Here is a 23,489-nt window from a genome sequence, read left to right on the forward strand (position 1 = left end):
CCGTGGCAACCCATGATGCCGCCCCCATACAAGGAAGCCTGCCAGGGTTGGTCCCTGACCCTGGGAGAGCTGCACCAACAATGCTGTGAAGACCTACAAAAACTTTAGGTTGGTAAGGTATTGTGTGGTTTCAAAGGCTTAGATGCTGGTTTCCTTGCTAGGTCAGAAAACTTGCACTCAGATTTACAAAGAATGATAGCACAGACTTCTACTGTAATCTGCCAGATCCCAACTATTCTTATAGTTCTTAGACCAATAAGACATTCTCTCTGAATTCTATGACAGTGTTTTTGAAACCAAGTACCATGGAACCTTCAGAGCTTCAGGGTCACTCATTTGAATTATTTCAATTTCAAGTACCTTAAGGCTAATCTAAGAGGATTACAACCCTCATCTTTGACTTCTCATCATGTTTATCAATAGCTCCTTTTGGAGCTATTGTTTTTGGAGGTTGCCTTTAACAAGTTACTGCTCTTATCTTTTAAAATATTCTATGTACAGTTAAGTTTTAACAAATGTTGTTTTCAAAAAATCTCCAGAAAATTGTGAGACTCGTTGCTCATTTATCATTTCACAAATATTTATTGAGCCCTTATGTGCAGAGTGTAGCACTAAGCTCAGGGGATGCAGTCACGAGTGAGGCAGGGACTATCTACTTTCATCTGCTACGCATATAACAAAGATCACCAACTGACAAGAGACTTCCCATTCCTGCAGTCACTCACGTTGACCTTTCAGAGGAGGCTGGAAAGCCTACGGATAGGGTGAGTTTTAAGCCCAACCTGCTGAGGATTCTCTTGTTTTATGGTTGTTGAGCAGAGTCAACAAAGTCAATTTAATAAAATGTAGAGTATTTAGAGATATAAGCAAAGGGGAAAAATAGAAGAAAAGGGCAGTGCTTATTTATATTTTAGATTCTTGTATTAGATTTGGAGAAGATGCTTGAATATTTAAGGTATCCTGTAGAACATACACATTTTTTCACTCAGGAAAGCAGAAAATTGTAAGAACTGAACCAAGTCTCTAAAATTACTTCCTAGTTTTACTTCAGTCAAACCTGAGCTCAAAAGATAGAGTGTATATAAATTTTATTCTCTAGCTCGAGGATTACAAATAGTAATTTTCCTTTCATTGAACTTTTTGGTATTCGAATTTTGATAGTTAACAATAGTTAACAGTTATAGAGCAATTTAATGTTGGCTAGATACTATGTAAATACTTGACATGTATCGTTTTATTTAATTCTTCCAACATCTAAGATGATGGCATTATCATTCCCATTTTACATTCCCATTCTGCCCTGGCCCCTCCCAGATCTCATGTCCTTCTCACATTTCAAATGTATCATTTTATTTAATTCTTCTAACATCTAAGGTGATGGCATTATCATTCCCATTTTACAGATGAGTAAAATAGAGTTTAGGCAGATTAAGTAGATTAAGTTTGACCTTCTCTTTAAAATAGAGGTCACACAGTAGAAATGTTTAGTAAATCAACCACACAGTGCTGACAAGATGAAATGGTGGGACATATACTTTTCAAATGAGAGCTCAGGATTACAACTTGCTCCTTCCTTTAAGAAAATATTACAGCCACAAGAGAAAATAATAAACTATCCCATGAAGGACTTGATATGGCTCAGCCTCCCACTGCTTAAAGGAAAGGCTGTTCTTCAGTTCTTTTACGTCACCCTCTCATTAAGTCAGGAAGAGCCATAGGTTTGTTTTCTCTTTGGGATTAAAAACACACACACACACACACACACACACACACACACAAAAGTGAGCCTTTAGTCTCATCCCTCTTGTAGTCTTTTCTCTTACATAAGAAAATCCTGCTTCCATTAGTTCCTCCACTTAAAGCAAAAGTTGCCGCAAAGGCAGCTGAAAGCAGCATGTAACATATCAGATGGACTGAGGACATCATGTTTATTGCACACTAGATCCTCTTTCTTCAGCTCTGGGCTGCATTCTATGTCCAAACTTAGGCTTGGCATATGAGAAAACTGGGAGTGAGGAGTTAGGCATATTCATCTATGAATAACACAACTATTACATGTGCTAGGTAGTGTTATTATTACTCACTCTTACAGAATGTTGACAGAGGGATTTAACATTACTTCTCTCAGGATCAACTCTTCTTGTGTAGAGAGTCTAAAATTCTGCTGTCTGATCAGTGCTATCTTATATAAAATAACTACTGCTCCGAGATCCTGAAAGCACCATAGAATATGGCTTTGCCTTAAGACTTACTATACAATTACATAACAAGTTGAATGTACTAGAAATTAAGGCAGGGTGGGGGGAGTACTAAAAAAAAATGTTCTCGCATTCATTAAAGTTCTAAGGAAACTTCTTTCAAAATGGCTCCCGAAAGATATAGCATGCATATTAGAAAATATAGAAAACCATACCAAAAGATATAGCATGCATATTACATTGTATGTGTGGGTTTATGTGTATTTATGTAGAGTTGGAAAAAGCTGATCCAAGAAGATTTTAACACTGCTTTGGTATCAGCATGCTTCATAACCACCAATAATTTCAGAAAAATCACCTTATTTTTAAAAGTCATGCTCATCAATGAGAAGAACCAAAGTTGCGGTTTCTAAGAAAGTTATGCTTCCAGGAAAAAGAGAGAAATAAAATGACTAAGAAGTACATGGAGGGCTCTTATCTTTTACTAATTCCTTGAGGCAGGATTCTACGTCAAGCATTCCAGATAGAAGAAACTAATGTACACCTTTAAAAAAGTTTTGAAAAGTACTTGCAAGAACTTTAGTGACCTCTTCTATTTATCTGGAAACTCTTCTTATATAAGAAAAGTTCTACATCTACAAATATTTTTCCATACCTCAAACAGAACCAAATGCCAAGACCTATGGCATCTTTGAACTAAAGATAAATACTGCTGGTAAGTCTGCTTTCAAATTCTCCATCTACAAATAAGAATTCAAGTCTGACTTTGGGTAGCATGGATTGGATTAGGAGATTCACTGCTAAATTTGGAATGTGAAGATCTAGATGTACCAGGGCTGTTGCAAAGTGGCTTTGTTCCATAGGACAAATAACTGAATTTCTATTTTGGAACTTCAATTTCATCACTGACAAAATGGGGTCAATACTCCCTATTGTGAATGTCCCAAGGGTTGGTGGTGAATTTCTCATGAGGGCATGGATGAAAGGGTGTTTTGAAAGGGTGAGTGTAGGTCTCCTGCAGGAGGGGTCTTTTCAAGACAGGCCTTTATAAACCCTTTTGGCACGTTGGTGGTAGGAGCAAAAAGCAGGTGACTGGGGCCTGTGTGATGGACATCCTGGAGCCTGGGTCAGCTACCCAGGGGGTGGTCTAGTAATGTGGGGTTGTGGGGGGTGGCAGCAACAGCAAATGAAGCCAGAAAAAGCAACACAGGAAGAACTGCTACGGAACCCCAGGGCTGCAGGAGCAGGCAGGTAGACACTGAGGAGCAACGTAGAGAAGGAAAGCCTGCTGCCAAGGATGAGCATGACAAAATGACGCTCAGCACTTGCCAAATCTGCATCAGGACATGAAAATATAAAACTGCAAGGTGACGTATGCATGCCTATGCATAGGTGAGCATATGCGTGTCTCTACATTATTAGGGTTCATTAATTTCTGAGGGTGGTTAGTTGAGTTTACCTTTGATGAAGACTTGCATGTCAGAAAAGAACTCAACATTCATGCATCCTGGTGTTAAATTCTGAGGCCATGGTTGCACTTTCTAATTCTACAGAGCCTTCTAGCTTCAGCCAGCTGCACTCTTTAGACCAAGGCCTGCTAATGTAATCAGTCACTTTTATGAGTACCTAAACTTGTAGCTGCTATGAACTTATTAAAATAACTTATTTATTCATTAATTGTTAATAAGACTTTGTGGTTAATGCATCCGTATCCTTTGTTTAAGCCATGGTTCATTACCACACATAACTGCAGGATGGGGTTATGTTTTATACATGTGCTTTTTGACCCCTGGGGACATAAGAGAACACATATTACAAATGCACATTCATTTAAAGCATATGTTTTAGGTAGGAAAGAGGGGACACTACTCTTATCCAATTGTAACTAAAATCATGATGTTGTGAAAGAGCTCACTATGAATGGAGTTATGTCAGTAGCCTAGACGTAGGCTCTGGTTCTCCTCCTCCAGTGCATTAAATCATGTGACATTTAGGTCACCTGGGATGAGGACTGAAGGGCATGCTCTAACCAGTACAACTGTAACCATGCATATTTATAAGTACTAAAGGTAATTATTATCCTTAAAATATATCTAACAAAAGTCAACCCAGATTGTGACAATGACTGAATTTATATTTTGTAAAAGTATCACATGTGATAATTACTGTGTTTCACATACTAGGTCAAAGTAATCAGTGTAAAAAGAAAAAGAAAAGGCTCCTTTCTTAACACTTGTCATTGTTCTGCACGTATATAATTTCTAGAATCAAAGGCCTCCAAATCAATTAATAATCACAAATTTGCAAAAGCTATGCATTATTTCAGATAACACCAAGCAAAAATAGCACCAAGATTCTAATTTCACCTAATGATATTTTCACCCACCAGTTTGAAAGCATGCAAGTCAAGGGTATGCCACTACATAGCTGAATCAATAACTGTGGAAAAAGTTAAAAGATGTATAATTTTTACATTTCAAGGATAGTAATGTTCAGCAAAATAGGTAGTACACATCGTCTGCACCAGTCAAAACACTATCAGATGCTTTCAAACTAGTTTTCTGGACCCAGAGAGAAATCAGCATTCTAATGACATTTCACAACGGTGTGGCACCTGGCTGGTAAAGATCTACAAATGAAACCACCAAAAAAAATTGTGCATCACCACAATTAGAAGTGTGTGTATGTACATGTGGGCAAACAGTGCAGGGACTGTATTAATTCAATTATATTTTGGTTTCTGCGTGTGGCAAAACACATTAAGAGAAGTATTACAGAGGTAAAGCAATAGATATAGATGTATTTAAAACTTACAGATGAAATGAAACAAATATGAATTTTATTATCTCAAACAAGGCTAACTCCCAGGGCCAACACATGATGTAATATCTAAATATGTTAAACTGGTGAGGAATAGAAAGACCAACCTGTGACCAACAGGCAACACTGTCTTTATAAAACTCTGCTAACACACAGCTGCAACATAACTTCACTAACTCATTCACAATAGTTTGAATTCTCTTCCAAAGGCAGAGCTCCTTTAGATACCTTTATATTTTTTATATATACCTTTATATTATATTCTCCTTTAGATACTTTATATTCTTTATATTCTTCCAAAGACAGAGCTCCTTTTAGATACCTTTATATTAATTCTGAGCATTACTATAGTGCCCGGCACCTAGTAGGTGCTCAAAATATGTCAGACTTCCAATTAGCTCATTATTTTAATCAAGCGAAGTTTGAAAAAAGTCTTAAAACATTCCATTTTATTTAAATTTTGTGTATCTTTCTAAAAAATTAAGAATGATTTAATTATGGAGTTGAAACTAGAAGAATTAGGATATTTCAGTTTCAAGCCAGGTCCCTCTCTGCCTTCCTTTTTGTTTTTTGAAATGGAGTCTTGCTCTGTCACCCAGGCTGGAGTGCAATGGCACAATCTCGGCTCACTGCAACCTCTGCTTCCCTGGTTCAGGTGATTCTCCTGCCTCAGCCTCCCAAGTAGCTGAGATTACAGGCGTGTACCACCACGACTGACTAAATTTTTTGTATTTTTAGTAGAGACAGGGTTTCACCATGTTGGTCAGGCTGGTCTCAAACTCCTGACCTCAAGTGATCCACCCGCCTCAGTCTCTCAAAGTACTGGGATTACAAGTGTGAGTCACTGCTCCTGGCCTTTTCTTTCTTTCTTCAAATATTTACTGAATGTCTACTATGGGCCAGACCTTATGCTAGGTGCTGGAGATTTATAGTCTAAGAGAGGCACACATACTTCCTTACATGCACACAACTGAGGGTCATGACAAAAAGACATTGCAGGGATTCAGAGGAGGAATGAAGAATCCAGGCTGCCATCAGCAAAGAGGTGAGTGCTTTAGCTATGGAGAAGGCTGTTATTAAGGGAGAGCATGCAAAAGGATATGAAACTTTGAAGAACATGAACATTTAAAAGGTAGGTAAAGGAAAAGGACTGAATGAGAAGGACGCAGCAGATATGTCAAGGTTAGCTTAGTTATATCATATTGGGGAACTGAGTTAACCTAGCTCTCAAATTGTATTATCTATTAAAGGGTCAAAATACATTTTAGCTAGTAGATTACATAATTAATGTTAGCTATGTTATTAGTCATGGCCCTACATAAATGAGTCTTGCATCCCCTTATAATGATAGTCAACATTTATTTATTGAGTTTGGTAAACACTGTTCTTTGAGCTTTATATGTAATATAGTGCATTTAATCTCATGATAACCATGAAACAGGTATTACTAGCAAGCCCCATTTTACAGATTAGGAACCAGAGACACAGAGATATAAAATAACTTGCTTGAGGTTACAGAGTTAATGTATAGTAACTGAAGTAAGAAAATAGGCAGTCTAATTTATTGATCCCTACTCGACTCTTTCTCTTTTCATTTTAAAGATTAAGATAAAACCGTTTTTCAAGACATGTCACAGAATGGGTCTGAGAAATAAATAAAATGATATCTATGAACTGTGTGAAAACTGTGAAAAGCTTAAGAATGTAAAATATTGAAAGGCGGTTCTAACAAAGTACAATGTCCAATTCTGGCAAAATCAGACTTCACTGTTTCTCCTGGAGGGAAGTGTTGAAAACGATGAATTTGTGGAGAATCACTTTGGAGACTCGCCTCTATCACCAGAGGATGAATTATTTACCACCAATATAACCAGGCATGCCTGGGAGCAAATTACTGATTCCAGGGCCCATTTCTAATTCCATATCAGATTCCTTTGTCACACAGAAGACAAAGTCAAACTGAAGTGATGTTTAAGTTTTAAGGGAGCTGATAATCAGAAGTTGGTATTTTAATAAAAATAATATTATATATGATCCTTGTCAGTCCAGACCTTTAATCTGAATGAACAATTATGGACTTAATGTCTGTGTCCCCCCAAAATTCACATGTTGAAGCCCTAATCCTCAATGCAATGGTATCTGGAGATGGGGCCTTTGGGGATTAGGTTTAGATCAGGTCATGAGGGTGGTGGGGCCCTTAGGATGGGATTAGTGTACTTTTATAAGAAGAGAAAGAAAGATCAAAGTTCTTTTCTCTCTCCACTTTTTGAGGACATACAGAAAAGGTACACTCTGCTAGCCAGGAAGAAAGCCTTCCCCAGGAACTGAATCAGCAGATGTCTTGCTGTTGGACTTCCCAGCCTCCAGAACTGTGAGAAATAGTCCTGCGGTTTTAGCCACACAATCTACGGTATTTTTTTTTTTTATGGCAGGCCAACCTATGCCAAATACATTTAAATTTTAGTATGTGGAGCTCTGGGAGAGATATTTTTGTTGTATTTTACCCCAGAGGAAATGACAAGTGAAGAGTTTGATGATTTGTTTAATGCCAAAAGCCAATAGTAGGTAGGATTGAATCAGCATCCCTTGACTCCAAAGCTGTACTCTTTCCATTGAGTTGTTTGGACTCCTGTTTTTTATATTTATTCACCCCATGTCAGTTTTAAATGCCTTAAAAAAGTTACTAGAGAATAAAAGCCTATACATTCAGTACTCCAGAGGCCACATCTCCCTCTGTGGCCAATTAACACTAGATTTACTTTGATGGTCATTTCCTATAGAGTACCTGTGTTCAGTTTTTTTATCATTAGAAGGCCCTTTTCAGTGTGTGTTCTAAGACCACGGGTCCTCAGCTTGCTACAATTCTGGGGGAGGCCCAGCTTCTCAACCTTCAGAAAGATAAGCGGTTTACCTCTTTATACCAACATGGATTGACACTTTGCACAGTGCTGCTTAAAATTCAGTACCTGTTGATTCAGCTAAGAGATTAAAAAGAAAAAAAGATATTTATTCTTTGTTCATATGAAAATGTCGTATGCACTAATCCCATTAAACAACACAGCCTACATTTAAATCTCATTCTAAATCCTATTTCCAGAGTTTTAATGTTTGAAGGTGTTTGTGTCTTCAAAGGTGTGACAATAAAAACTAAAAAATTGATCTTCATATTCATTAATATACACAAGAGACAAAAAGCCATCAAATCAGTACAGCCAAAGGAAAAGAATTAAAAGAAAATAGCCACACAAAGCCCATCCGGGGGTGATGCTTTTTTATTGGACTAATTGCAAGGAAATATGAAAGGGTAAGCTTTTATTAATCAAGCTCTTTTCACTCAGCCATGAAGAACTGCTAGGTAGAGCAAGCAAAGAGACAGGGTGTTAATGTAAGCCTGATAATTAAATTCAGGATCAAGTGGATCAGAGGGAAGGCCACAAACGTAAAAATCAGGTGGAGGTAAGAATTAGAATCCCAATCTTTTATAATACTATATGGATTGTCAAAAGAAGAAGAGAAAGGAAACTTACGACAGTTATCTTTTCTTTTAAAGTATCAATAAAAGTGGTTATATTTAAGAGAAAAGTGAACAGTGACAATACTACAGAGGTATTTTGTAGTATCCTGCCTTCTGTGACATAAAGCGCTTTCCTACATACTCATCTCCGTTTATTTTCACATAATCCCTATGGAAAAAAATAGGCAAGATCAGGCATAAGGGACTCAATCTTGCCCCAGATCACATAATTAGAGAGTGACAGAACACATCTAAAATCTTAGCTTCTGAAATTCAGGTCAGTAGCCACCATTTTTCTTCAAACATTATGTCAGGCATAACAATGATGAACAGAGAAAGGGCAGAAATGATGTAACCAGTGTTTAAAGATGTCTCTAATGTGAAAACATGTCTTGCTATCCTCTGAATTTGAATATTTCTACTTTTCTGAAAATATTGAATAAGGAATGGGAAACAGCCATCAAAATGTGGAAAGGGAACCACCAAAGTCAGGAGGCAGAAGTTCTAAGTTCTAATCCTAGCTCCTGTGCAAATTTGGACAAAAGCATTCAAACTCCGGGCTTCAGTTTTCCTACCAATAGATGAGGATAGTGGAAGAGATGTCTTCATTTCACTGATCAACATGCCTTGAGCCTGCTGCCCCACGTGCTGTGCTCCGAGCCGGGAAAGGATAGCCTTCATACTGGAGGGCCTCAGTCTTGAGGAGAAGGTGGAAAGAACATTACAAACAGGCCAACAGATACAATAAATCATGATAAAAGTGATGCTATGCTCCATGTGGTGACATCAGATCAGAGAGGAAGAAGAGGTTGATGGGTGGGGGGACTGCAGGGAAGTCTTCACAGAAAAGCATTTCTAAATTTAAGTTCTGGGGTACATGTGCGGGACATGCAGGTTTGTTACATAGGTAAATGTGTACCATGGTGATTTGTTGCACCTATGAACCCATCACCTAGGTATTACGCCCAGAATGCATTAGCTAATTTTTCCTGATGCAGAAGAATATTTTTTAAGCTGAGGTTTTGAGAATTCGTTTCCTTGGTGATCAAGATGTTTTGGGAAATGTAACAAGTTCAGTGTGGCTGGGATTTAGGGTTCAACAGAAGATGGAAACAATTTATGAGAAGTGAGATGGAAAAGAATTATGTGATACAAAGGGCCTCACATGTAGTGTTAAGGGCTTTGGACTTCTAAATCATGGCACACCACCACAGAGTTGTAAAGACAGGAGCAATCCCATTTGTATTTTACAATAATCACCATAGGCATGGCGATGACTGTATTTGGGGGAGGAGTAGAAAGAACTGAATCTAGAATTCTGTGGTGTATACATGCTACATTTTCTTTATCCAGTCATCTGCTGATATACACTTAGGTTGATTCCATGGCTTTACTATTGTGAATAGTGCTGTGATAAACAAATATGTGCAGGTATCATTTTGATATAATGACTTCTTTTCCTTTGGGTAGCTACCCATTAATGAGAATGCCGGATCAAACGGTAGTTACATTTTTAGCTCTTTGAGAAATGTTCGTACTGTTTTCCATAGAGGTTGTACTAATTTACATTCCCACCAACAGTGTATAGGTGTTCCTTTTTCTCTGCATCCTTGCCAACATCTGTTTGTTGACTTTTTAATCGCAGCCATTCTGACTGATGTAAGATGGAATCTAGAGACCTGTTAGGATCTTAAGGTAATGCTTCAGGTAACAGATGATGAGGGCATGTGGGGTGAGGAAGAGCCAACACTGCCAAGAAATATTTAGGAGGAGGAATGCTGGACCCATTTGATCAAATAAATGTGGGTTATGACAGAGTTGGAGTTACCGTAAGGTTTCCAGCATGGGTGATTTTGCAGATGAGGAATGAGAAGACTGAGGTTAGGGAATATGAACAAACAGAATAAATGGCTCTTCCAGTGCTAAAGTCTTCTTGTGGAAGAAAGACACCAGGGTGCTTGGCGTTTTGGGAAAAGAGGTCCTCATATATTAAGATCTATTTATTCAGTTGAAGTCAGATATCTCACCGAGCAGTCTGGGGCTGGACATCTACTGGGGGCAAGTGGCATCATTTTACAATGGGCTGCTGACAGCATGCGCACGTGGGGTGAAGAAATTGGCTGAAACTTACATGGTCCTTTGCAGCCTGAGGGCACACACAGGCAGCCTTAGATACATTGATACAGGTTCTGTCCAGTTTACCTGTGGATTTATTTTATTTTTTATTTTTTGAGACAGAGTGTCACTCTGCTGCCCAGGCTGGAGTGCTCACTGCAAACTCTGCCTCTTGGGTTCAAGCGATTTTCCTGCCTCGGCCTCCTAAGTAGCTGGGAGTACAGGCAAATGCCACTGCACCCAGCTAATTTTTGTATTTTTTGTAGAGATGGGATTTTGTCATGCTGGTCAGGCTGGTCTTGAACTCCTGAGCTCAAGGGATCCATCTGCATTGGCCTCCCAAAGTGCCGGGATCACAGGCATGAGCCATCATGCCCGGCCACCTATTGATATTTATGGCTCATCCACTGTATAGTTTTACAGCCTCTAGTTGATGGTTTGCAGGCATTTTTAACCTTTAGATTTTCTTCATCTCAAGAACTGTTCTGTCCCTTAACATCAAATAGACACACGCACCCCCGGTAACTATCATTTGTATGCTGATGGCAGCTACATTTACATCTACAGACTTGCCCTCTGCTCTAAATTCCCAACCACAACCACCAGTTGCTCACACTAAAATAGGTGTCATCTTTGATTCTTTTCTTCTCTTCACTTCCTTCCATAAGCAACTGCTGTTAACAGTTTTCGGAACACATCCTAGTTGCATCCACTTCTCTCCTTCTGTGGACACCGTTCTAGTCGCGGCTAGCATGTCTTTCTCCTCAGCCACAGCCTTGGCCTCCTCACTCGTTCCCCTGTTCCCTTCCACACATCTTTTTTGAGATGGAGTCTTGCTCTGTCACCTAGGTGTGGCACGATCTCAGCTCACTGTAACCTCTGCCTCCTGAGTTCAAGTGATTCTCCTGCCTCAGTCTCCCGAGTAGCTGGGATTACAGGTGCCTGCCACCACACCTGGCTAATTTTTGTATTTTTTAGTAGAGGCGGGGTTTCACTGTATTGGCCAGGCTGGTCTCGAACTCCAGACTTTGTGATCCGTCTGCCTTGGCCTCCCCAAGTGCTGGGATTACAGGCGTAAGCCACCACACCCGGCCTCCTTCCACACTCTTACAGCCCTTTCTCTATCAAGCTGCCAGACTAAGCCTGAAACATACAACTCCATTCCTTTACTCTCCTGCTCAAAGTCGTCCCGTGGGCTCCCGTCACACCCAGACTATGGACTACGTGCTCCCACAGACCTCTCTGAACTGAGGTTGTTTCACACTCTCCATCATTCACTTTTTGTTCCTTGAATGTCCATGTTTGTTCCCATCTGAAGGCCTTTGTGTGAGCTGCTTCTAGCACCTGGAATAATGTGTCCAGACCCTCACCCAGATGGCTCCTTCCTATCATTCGGCTCCCAGATGCCAAGTCACCTCCTTTCAAGAGGCATTTTCTGGCCAACCCCCTCGGATTGCTTTCTAGTCATCTCCAATCATATCCTCATTACATTTTCATCAGAGCACTTATCACTACCAGATGCAAGCCAGTTGTCACTCTTGTTCCACTACATGGTACGAAGTGGGGGCCGCGTCTGTCTTGTTAAATACTGTGCCCCAAGTACAGAAAGTGGGGCTGGATCATTGCAGGCACAATAATTTTACTGAAGAGGGAAAAAATGAATGAACACAAATATTCTGCATAAGTGATGATGCTACCAAGTGTTAAAAAAAAAAAAGTCAGTCTCTGGCAATTTCAAAAGATGATCAGGTTCGTAAGTGACATAGAATTTAAATACTTAAATTGATGATTAAAATTAAATACAGGCTAGAAGAAAATAAAAATGACAAACAAGTAAAGGTCCACATGGAAGCTAGGCAGAGAAGAGGCTCGACTAATGCATTCTAAGGAAGCAGAAGGGTGTAAGATAAACAAGGAACACTCTGATTGTGATCCTCACTTTGAATCTTCTTGTATTTTTTGGAGCCCTTTTCTCCTTGAAAACCATCATCAATAGCATTCAATCAAGCCTCCCACTCAGGAGAGGACAGAGGCAGACATGGAAACTCACACACATATTCTCTTCATATTTTCTCACCTTTCTATGCCAATATGTTTTCCTTTAATGTTCCTGGAGGTACTCTTCACATAGAACACAATGTGAATAGTGCCCCCTGGGGTTGTGCAATATGGTTGTCCTGAAAAGAGAGAATAGCAAGCCAAATGTGGTGGCACCAAATTTCTGGCTACCCAGGCTTCTTTATTTGGGAGAATTTTCCATTTAAAAAAATGTTCTGACAAATTTTTAAAATGTTAGGGCTACGTCTAATCAATTTCTAACACTCAAAATGGAAACAGGCCCAATTGCATATTGTTCTGGAGATTGGTGCTGCTTCATTTATTTTTAGGTCTTGGCATAACTTAGGAGAGTCCCAGGGTCCCTTCCTCTGACTGTTGTGCCTGGGACCCTCGCCTCTCATCACGCAGGCCTATTCTGCTTCTTGCCCTCTCCTGGGAGAAAGGAAAAGAGCATCAGCCACATAATTTGATGAGGTCTGTAGTTTAGTGGCACTTCTGAGAGTATATTTTTAAAAAGATAGCCAAGACTGTTGAAAACACATTCTCTATTAGCCATGGTAATGACAACTTCCAAATAATTGAGACTGTATTGTACAGGATGAAGACCTTCAATAACTTAAGTTCTTGTGACCAGTAACGAGGCTACTGCTGGCAAAAAATGCAAAAACCCACCCAGGTCACCAAAATCTCATGAGGAATATGGGAACACTACTAATGGGGAGTGAAGGGAGATAGAATAAATCTTGTCTCACCTAGAGGCAGAAACTAAGTCACCTGGCTGCATTTCAGTTTAGGATTACATTACATCAATGTCTACTCAAGAATCTTTGAGTATTCACAGCACATTGTCAAAATTTACCAACTTTTACCTCTAGGTGGCAGCAACTTTCTTCTGTTCGTCACATGGCTGCCTTTAGCCTTTGTCTCCTACCTTTAATACAATTCTGTACCTCCTTGTCTTTCCCAAATAAATGCCTTATGGACGGTGCAGTTTGGGGAAGATTACTGTAAGTCACTTTCACTGTAAGAAATCAGTCCATTCTTCAGTTAAGCTACAAGGTTTGTCAAAGAGTACAAAATAATACAGATCTAAAGTGAAAATAATAGAAAGGTATACCCTTTTCTTTCTCCATACCTATAAACTGCAAACTCTCAGAAAAGCAGTATTTCTTTTCTTTTCAGACCTCTGAGGAAAAAAGGCAATGAGTACAGGAATGGAAAAATAGATAGAATTGGAGAGATTTCTATTTTACAATAAATCAATTTAATCCTGATATATCCATTTATGAGAGTGTTCCAAATACATTATAGGATGGAAGAGAAGATTTAAAGGATCACAAAAACATGGTAAATACAGGTACATATTTATGTAATGTATTGAACTACAGTCCTACCTAAATATACCCTCCAGCTCAGAATTCTAAACCGTTAGATTTGGGAAAGGCTCAAGAGACCTGAAGGAAATTACAGCCTTGTGTACCCAATGCTGGGCATGTCAATGAATCTCCTAGGTGGTAGTAAGATATTCCTCTTACATAAAGTTGAAATTTGATTGTGGGTTAATACTTACGGTTGATAAAGCACTTTCTCTTTTTTTAAATTTCAATGGGTTTTTGGAGAGCAGGTAGTGTTTGGATACATAAATAAGTTATTTAGTGGTGATTTCTGAGATTCTGGTGCACCCATCACCGGAGCAGTGTACACTGTACCCAATGTGTAGTCTTATCCCTCACCCCCCTCCCACCCTTTCCCCCAAGTCCCCAAAGTCCATTCTATGATTCTTTTTTTTGTTTATTTTTTTGAGACGGAGTCTTACTCTGTCGCCCAGGCTGGAGTGCGGTGGCACAATCTCGGCTCACCGAAAGCTCCGCCTCCCAGGTTCACGCCATTCTCCTGCCTCAGCCTCCCGAGTAGCTGGGATTACAGGCGCCCGCCACCACACTCAGCTACTTTTTTTTGTATTTTTAGTAGAGAAGGGATTTCACCATGTTAGTCAGGATGGTCTCGAGCTCCTGACCTTGTGATCCGCCCACCTCGGCTTCCCAAAGTGCTGGGATTACAGGCTTGAGCCACTGCACCCGGCCCATTCTATGATTCTTACGTTTTTACCACTTATGAGTGAGAACATACGATGTTTGGTTTTCCATTCTTGTGTTACTTCACTTAGAATAATGGTCCCTTTATACATTCAGGTTGCTGCAAATGCTATTATTTCATTCCTTTTTATGGCTGAGTAGTCTTCCATACTGTATATATACACCAGATTTTCTTTATTCACTTGGTGACTGATGGACATTTGGGCTGGTTGCTATTTTTGCAATTGCAAATTGTGAAGCACTTTCTTTCAAGGTGATGCTATGAAGAGTCTTACCTCTTGGGGATTCTTTCAAGACCTAATTTGGATAGTTTGGGTCAGATATCATTTATTTATTAAGATAAACATAAATATTATTTATCTTAAAGAGCCATAAAGACTAATTTAGTATAAGTGAGAAATTTATACCAGAACCCAGCTTGTAGACCAAAACTTTATACATTTCATAGGCAGTTCCTCTGTTTTCTGCCTATTGTATATGTGATATCACAATTTAACTATGTATGTTTGGTTTTAAAGGCTGCATTTTTAAATATGTGACCCCAAGTAGGGTTTTAGAGAAATGAAGGGTCAAAGTGATTAAGATCAACACTCTTAGGTTTCAAGGAGAATGGTGTCTATTTTGACTAAACATGCTGCATACGTTTTGGCTACTCGATAACTAACAGTAGGACCAAAGAGAAAGGACCTAGTAACTAATGATAGAGTGCTTTCATTTTCTAAAATATAAGGCATTATGGCCTCGAAGGGAAAGTGTTAAAGCTTGTCGTGGTAAAGCTACTACCCTTATGAGAACTTTCAGGTAATTTAACGGTATGGCAAATTGATGGCTCTAATTTATGAAGAGCAGTCTTTCCCAACATTTTTTGGTACTAACACTTTTCCTTTGGGAAACTACTCCCACCTCATCTCGTCTTTGTAGGACTGTAACCAAGGGCTGGGCACCTAACCCAGGACCAATCATACTCTAGCTTCCTCTATTGGGATTATTGAGGAGGTGACATAGAGGAGCTAGAGCTGACCCCTCCCAGGCCTGTACCTGCTGATTAAATCTTGCTCCCTGGACCCTGGGTGCTATCTTGGCTCCTGTGTTTCCTGAGGCCCAGCTCCTCTGCTTTTCTTTTGTCTCCATATAACCTACCTTATGTACTGAAAAATCACCTTTTGCTTAAGGCAGCCAGATTCAGTTAGTTTTCATTACTTCCAACAAAAGAACCCCATCTATACAGCATACATTATTTGGGTGATGGATACTCTAAAAGCCCTGACTTCACCTACACAATCTATGCATGTAACAAAATTATACTTGGATCTCATAAATTTATACAAAAAAAATCATCTGATAAAAGAGACTAAACTAAATGAATATTTAGACAGAGACAATGGCCACAAGTAGTCAGTGGATTTCAGCAGGGTCCTCAGCCCCCTAGCTATTGGTTAGCTGAGGGCTTATGTAAAATAGCTGTGATAAAACCTGTGTCATGCTGAGTTGGTTTAAATCTTTTTTATAAATATGTTTCACGCTATCTATTGCTCTCTTAAAACTAATTAAAAGAAATATATATTATTGGGATACTGGTCTTACCTTAGGCAAATCTAGTACTATGCCAAGAAATGTAATAAGTAGCTAGTTTTACGGAAATTACTAAGAAAATTTATGAAAATCTGGTGGTCAACTGAGAAAAATTACATTGAGGTGAGAACATGTTTGATTTTAAAATCGCTAGTTCACTGTCCATGTGTATACAGAGAAATCTCCGTAGCTAGAAAGATGACATTGCAAATGTGACCAGTAGATGAAAACCAGAACAAAACTACTAGCACATGGAGCATTCCTGCAGGGAACCCCTTAAGATTTATTATCCTGAGCAGTATTTCCAGCATATGCATGAACACATTCAGATTTTTGATTGGGTTCCAATTTTAGTCATTATTCTTTCAAATGCATATTTAGAAGACAGTCATGGTTTATAATTGATAGCCAATATTTTTAGCCTAAATACATCCACTGAAAAATACTATGAAAGATGAAGAAAGGATGTGACTTCATTCTCTATATATGAAATACAATCCTTCTTCCTTTTAAGTTGATATGTTAATTAAACATGACTGGTACTGGTGCTATCACAGAAATATATATATATTTTTTCATAGTGAGACACAGTCACAGTCTTTTTTCTGTATTAGTCATTTATGACTCCCCACATTCCCTTCTTCATGTTTCATTATGACATGACCATTATTTTAAGTTTTAACTTTTTTTCTTTTTTTTTTTTTTTAAGAGACAGGGGTTGGTCTTGTTGTGTTGCCTGGGCTAGTCTTGAACTCCAGGGCTCAAGGGATCCTGCTGCCTCCGTCTCTCAAGTCTCTGGGATTACAGGAACCAGCCTACTGCACCCATCTATTTTAAAGTTCTACATCTGAACAACTTTAAAAGGGAGAGGTTTGGGATGGAGAATAACCCACATCACACAATTTAAACCCCTATAAGAAGCAGTAGTTTAAGCAGCTTTGCTCGGGTAAATCATGATTTCAGACTGTGTGAATTTTAAATTTCCTCTGCTGTATAAAACCTCACCGTAAGAGCAAAAATAGACAACAGTAGACTACAAACCCCAGAATTACAAAGTTGTCTGAACAATATTGCCTGTTCATGCTATAATTAGCTAGTATGTCGGAGATGTTTTATTACATGATAGCACCACACCTGGGTACAGTGCTGGGAAGATACCAAGAATCAACAAAGAGTACAATGACATGTCTTACGGGTTCACATGTTAGGTTTCCAGTACAATATTAAAATGGTTCTGAGCTGCAGGTTGATAAACTATTCTTGGGTTTTTAATATGAAGATGTCTCAGAAGTGGTAAACTTTATGGCCTCAGCATGATCTTATAGCCTTAATTCTCCTATAATTAGGGAAATAATTACAGAAAATTATCTACTTTAATTTTTTTTCCTTATATCATCTTTACTGTTACTAAAGAAATACTAGAGACAAAATCAGCTGATACCAGCAGGAATATAGAAACTACTTTTATCATGAATCTTTCTTGCTGAAATTCTGGGTGATAAAGAAGTTAAGAAACTATTAGGCCTAAGTTCTTTCATACGGTCACTTTGGAAGACAGAACATAAGTCTGAAGTGTATGCAACTGACCCCAAGCTAAATTTGAGGAGGTGAAGTCATTAAAGAAATTAATAGGTAATACCACATTATAACAAAGAAAAGATGGGAATTTGGAGGGATTTAAAATGTAACATCACCCTGCAGGCATTTCTTTTTATTGTAATTCAATACATATACAGAGAACTTGCAAGTAGGTTAACGATGACATCAACTATGGCCCATATTCCAAATCTCTCATCAAACTGTGGAGAGAGCATGCTTCCCAACCAAACCAAAGGTAACCTTCTGTGACTTTTTTGCCAACATGCATGGCTTAAAAAGACCATGAAGGTGTTGCATTCTGGGAACTGGAATTTCCACATATTAAAGTCCATGCATAATATAATATTTGCTCTGTAAGTCAAGAAGCAAGGCAGTGAAATACTCTGGTAATTAAAATAACAAAATCAATATTATCTATAAATAGTGAGCATGCAAGGATCTGCAAGATGATGAGTAAACATTTTGGCAGGGAGTAAGTGCCACATACTGGTGTGAGGAGCAATGTCTTCATTAAACTTTTCCTGTTTCTCCTTGCTCTCCCATCCCATCAATCTAATGGGAATTTCCCAGCTAAAAGCCTTCTGCTTAGCTTGTAATGAATTAAACATTCACATTTCTCTTGCTCTCCACAAAGGTGGCCAACTGCCACGTCATGGAAAGACTACCGGATAGGCATGCAGAGGCCTGGATGAACAGGCACAGAGAAGCTTGGATTGATGCCTAGGTTTGGCATGTAACATTTTTGTCTTGGGGCCTCCATTTGTAAGGTAAGGAGGTTGAATTGCACTTGATGATGCTTGCATTTCCTTTATAGCCTTAAAGTTGGTAATTTGGAAATGCTCTGTCCCTCCTCAAAAGGCTGTTCTACATTAGATTTCTGAGAGATTTCCAGTATCAACAACTTCAGTGCCTTCCTTTGTTAAGGAAAAAGGTTTAAGCAAGAAAGAATGTTCTTATTTTTATGACAAAACTCTCCTAGCTATATCCCTCAAAAAGATTCCATGAAGTCATGTCTAACATTTGCAACTGTATGAATATAAATATTTAAGTTCACTGTAGCATCATATAGCCACACTAAAACATTAAAGTGTGAAAAGGCTCTTCCTGCCCTCCACAAAAATTTGTGACACAGAACTTTTTCACACCGAAATGTGAAATATGATTCACACCCATAATGCATCATAATTTGCATAGAGACTTCATTAACACTGGAGCATTTTTGTGTATATAGCTACATAAAGTCTTAGGCACATTAGTGATAAATAAATAATAATTGAGACTGGTAGTGGCAGCATCCACTTGGTTAGAGAAAACTACAAAATTACTTCAATTTTACTAACGACAATTCCTACATATATAGTTTTTTCAGAGAGTCTCGCTCTGTTGCCCAGGCTAGAATGCGGTGGCACAATATACCTCACTGTAGCCTTGAATTCCTGGGCTCAAGGTTCCTGCCTCAGCCTCCTGAGTAGCTAGGACTATAGATGCATACCTCACACCTGGCTTATTTTAAAAAGTAAATAAAAAATAGTGAGCTGGAGTCTCACTATGTTGCTTTGCTGGTCTGAAACTCCTGGGCTCAGGCGATTCTTTAGCTTCGGTCTCCCAAAGTGCTGGGATCACAGGTGTGAGCCACCATATTTGGCCAATGATTACTATTAATAATGCTTTATTTCCTATGTTATCATATAAATAGCCCATAAAGTTTGCATTATGTGACTCCCACTACCACTGTTACATAACAGCCCTTGATACACGTTTCAGGTACACAGCACAATCACTACCATCACCATTATCAAGCAACGACACATGTCTGAGTCCTTTAAAACCTTAAAAATGGAGCAGAATGGAGTGAGAAGTAGAGAGGAAAAAAGCAAGTGATGAGCATATATAAATGTGCACGTCTTTAGAATACGAACATGGATTCTGGAAATTTCTGGAGCCTTAAGTCAACTTCAATAATTGGTCCACAGATATTTCCCACTAAACACCACCCTGTCCTATGCCAGCCTACATAGACACACCAAAATGTAGCTTACAGATTTCTGTTATGTCTTTAGGAATAAAACAGCTGAATATGACCTGGAAATAGTTGCTGTCCTGTGGGTTTGATGTCAGGATATAATCGTTTCAATTAAAAAGAACTGCCAAGAAGAAAAATCTATCTTCACATTCAACTCTCTAATAAGAAGTTTTCCACATTTGCCTCAAATGCAGAAAAATAGTTTTTTCTGGCATTATCGTATGCAAGAAAGAGTGGCAGATATTCTAAAAATGGTTTATAACATGAAGGGTAGTAGAATATGTCCTTAAAAAATTTGCCACTTTGGCATAAAAATTATTATGAGCTACAGGCAATGAAAAAGGAGGAGACACAAGAAAAAGTCTCTGCTCTCCCTCTTTCTACCAGGAAGGGCAAGGCAATCACTACAGACAACCCTCCTATATCAACCCAGAGATGGCATCAGAGGAATCTGCACAACACATCTCACTATCCCTATCTTCCATGAGTTTCTGCCATATATTTACCTTCCTACGATTTTACCCCCTGGAAGCTCAAAATCCTTTTCTTTTGTCTTTTTCACTTCTCTAAAAAACTTTTTTTTTTTTTTTTGGGTTAAGATGCTATACAAGCCCAAGCTCTAACCAACTCTCTTGGTTATTCATTCCCATGTGCATGTAAATACACATGTTAATAAACTTTTGCTAATTTCTCTTTGCTAATCTGTCTTTTACCAGTCTAATTTACACAGGGCCCCAGCCAATAAACCTAAGATGGGTAGAAGGAAAAGAGGTTTTTACTTCCCTACCATAGTCATTGGAGAAAGGAAGGCATGCTCACCTCCATTTAGGGCCAAGGGTGAAGGAAAGAGGAGCGGTCTGATGAAATGGAAAATGAAATTCACCTGGCTGAACCCCAAAGGCTTCATCAGTCTTCAAATCAGTAAATATTCCTAGTGCGTGGTGGTACTGAGGGGACAAACTTTCTGATGAACAGAGTTTATATCTGGCCTGGCTTGCTACCTTTAATTAATTCAATAGTAAATGAGTTGTACAATGATCTGGTATTTGTTATCAGGGTGCTAATATACCCTGCAAGAAGTTCTTATTGCCATTCTTTAATCCCTTGGAGTTAGCAGACAGTTGTAGCAAGCCTGGCTCCACTCCAACGTATGTTGCTGGACCTCTTAGGCCCTGGCACTCTCATCTCCTCCCTGGGTATGTGCAATATTACCACACTTTCAATTCCAGTGGATTTTGTTTGTCTTATACAGATATTCATTTTCTTCACCTTCAGGGGAAATGTTCCCACATGAATGAGGCCAGCAGATGCCACCTCTCATAACAATATTATGCACAGAAAAATGCTAGTTAAAAGTTTAAACGACCTTAACTCAATCATAAACACTGGTTTGGGAGCTCAACAACAGCCATAGGCTTTCTCAACCTACTGATTTTCATACCTTACCTATACATACCTTAATAGTGTTAAGTTGGAGGCTTTTTTTCTTCTCCTGAACTTGAATTACTTATTTGATGAACACAATTTTTTAACTGATTGGGGTATTTGCTAAGTTACCTTCACAAAAATCACTGTTTCTACTTCTTAAATACAGTGTTTCCAGGTTGAACCCAAGTCACAGCCCAGCTAGTGTTGAACTTGACATCGAATCCTACAAATTACCCAGTTGATAGATGGGGAGAGCGACTATCACTTTCCCTTCGTCTTCATTGCCAACATGAGTCTTTAAACTTTCTGAATTTTCAGGGTCAGTGTTTCACAAAGAAATAATAAGTGTTTATCACTTTACTAGAAGTAGAGGCTGGGTGATTCATGGGGCTTCTTCCTAGCCAGGTGATTTATTTCCATATACTAGACTCACAGTATTTACCTAAGGAAGATTCAAGATAGTATATATCATAGAAATCTTAGCTAGCTCATGACCAAATAAAGTACACGTATTAAATCCATGTATGCTCCTACTAGAGTCAATTTGGAAATATCTCCAGGTCTTTCTATGCATGCATCAATCTATAAAGGAGACACTAGCTCAGCCTTGCTTTTCTTACTAATTCTAGGTCTTTGCTCAAAAGCTTTCTTCTTTGGGATGGATTTTCTGACAGTCTTGTTCTTTCCTTTACATTTCACCCCCTCCCGAATATGAACTCTCAAATTCGTCTTAAATAAAGCCCCTAACTTCTCCTTCTAAACATTATATTATAAATATATCTCCTTAGAGCATTACCCACATTGTATATTATGTGCTTGTGTGATATTGTATATGTATCTGTGTATGTGACATTACACACACACACACACAAACACACACACATCTACCCTGCAAGACAGGTAGGCTATTGAGGATAGAAACCATGTTTTATTTATCTTTCTAATCTAGTGCTTCTTACAGTGCCTGGAACTGTAAATAAATGTTGCTGAATAAATAAAAGTTGAATTTTCTCAAGGCTAGTAGTAAACAACACTTTTGTTTTTCATGGATTACTTCTCTGGAGATACAAGTGGTTTACACCTACTAAACAAATAACATGCTATGAATTATGCAGGAACATCATTACTTCAATATTTCAGAGAGGAAAAGTCAAGAAAAGAAACTGTTATTTACTCCATGTTTTACACTTAGCCATTGAGAACCAAGTTGCGGAAACTGGATCTCATACCTGACAATTCTGTAGTCTACCCATTGGCTTGTGGTGTGTGAAGTCAACAACAGAACGGATTTCTCCCTTTCCTTTTATGTAATGACCATTATATTATTATCCCCTTAGCTTTTCAAGCTGGACAGGGGACAATATGCTTTAGCAATGGTAAGAAACCAGGAAGGATGCCCCAGCTCTAAGGCAAGGTATAAGCAAATGACTGTATCCTCTGTGCCCCATTTCCCCTCTGTGAAAAAGAAAAGCACAATATTTAACAACATCACCAAGCTATTGTGAGAATTAATTAGATTTAATGGGGGAAGGGAGGTGAGCTGATTAGGCACGATTCAAATGCAAAGTGTCATTATTTTGTGTCTAAAATAATCTTGATTTAGGAATAAAATTAATTTGGAAGCTCAATCTTTGGTAATCATCTTCCCATACTTAAAAAAAAAGGCATAGTTTTAATCAAAATCTCATTCTAACTATAATTCAATGAAGTAAAATGGAATTTCCATTCATCTTTGAAGTAATACAGCCACAGTTCATTTTTTTCTTTTTTTAATTTTTCTTTTTTTTGCTTAACAATACATTATGTGTTAAAAGGTTAATTTTGTGGAAAGGAGTAATATAAACAAATACACATATTGAACCTACATTTTTGTTGTTGCTGTTTCACATGAAGTATTTGTGAAACACTTTAAATCGCTTCTCTAAATAATCAATAATCAATGTTTTCTGGTTGAAATAACTTTTCAGGTTGTTTCTGCAAAATTCCATCTATATTTTTGTTCAAGAACCCATCAGTTAAAGAAGATCTTGGTACTCCCCAAATTAAAAAAAAAAAAAAAAAAAAAA

General features: G+C 38.5%; 1 protein-coding gene across 5 annotated transcripts in view; it reads right to left on the bottom strand.

The window, feature by feature from the left end:
• Positions 1-23,489, bottom strand: part of KLF12 (KLF transcription factor 12) — a 469,330-nt gene that overhangs the window by 54,152 nt on the left and 391,689 nt on the right. The gene's annotated exons all lie outside the window — the stretch shown is intronic.

Source organism: Rhinopithecus bieti, unplaced genomic scaffold (genome assembly GCF_001698545.2).
Source record: "Rhinopithecus bieti isolate Rb0 unplaced genomic scaffold, ASM169854v2 scaffold_17962, whole genome shotgun sequence".
NCBI classification, from domain to species: domain Eukaryota; kingdom Metazoa; phylum Chordata; class Mammalia; order Primates; family Cercopithecidae; genus Rhinopithecus; species Rhinopithecus bieti.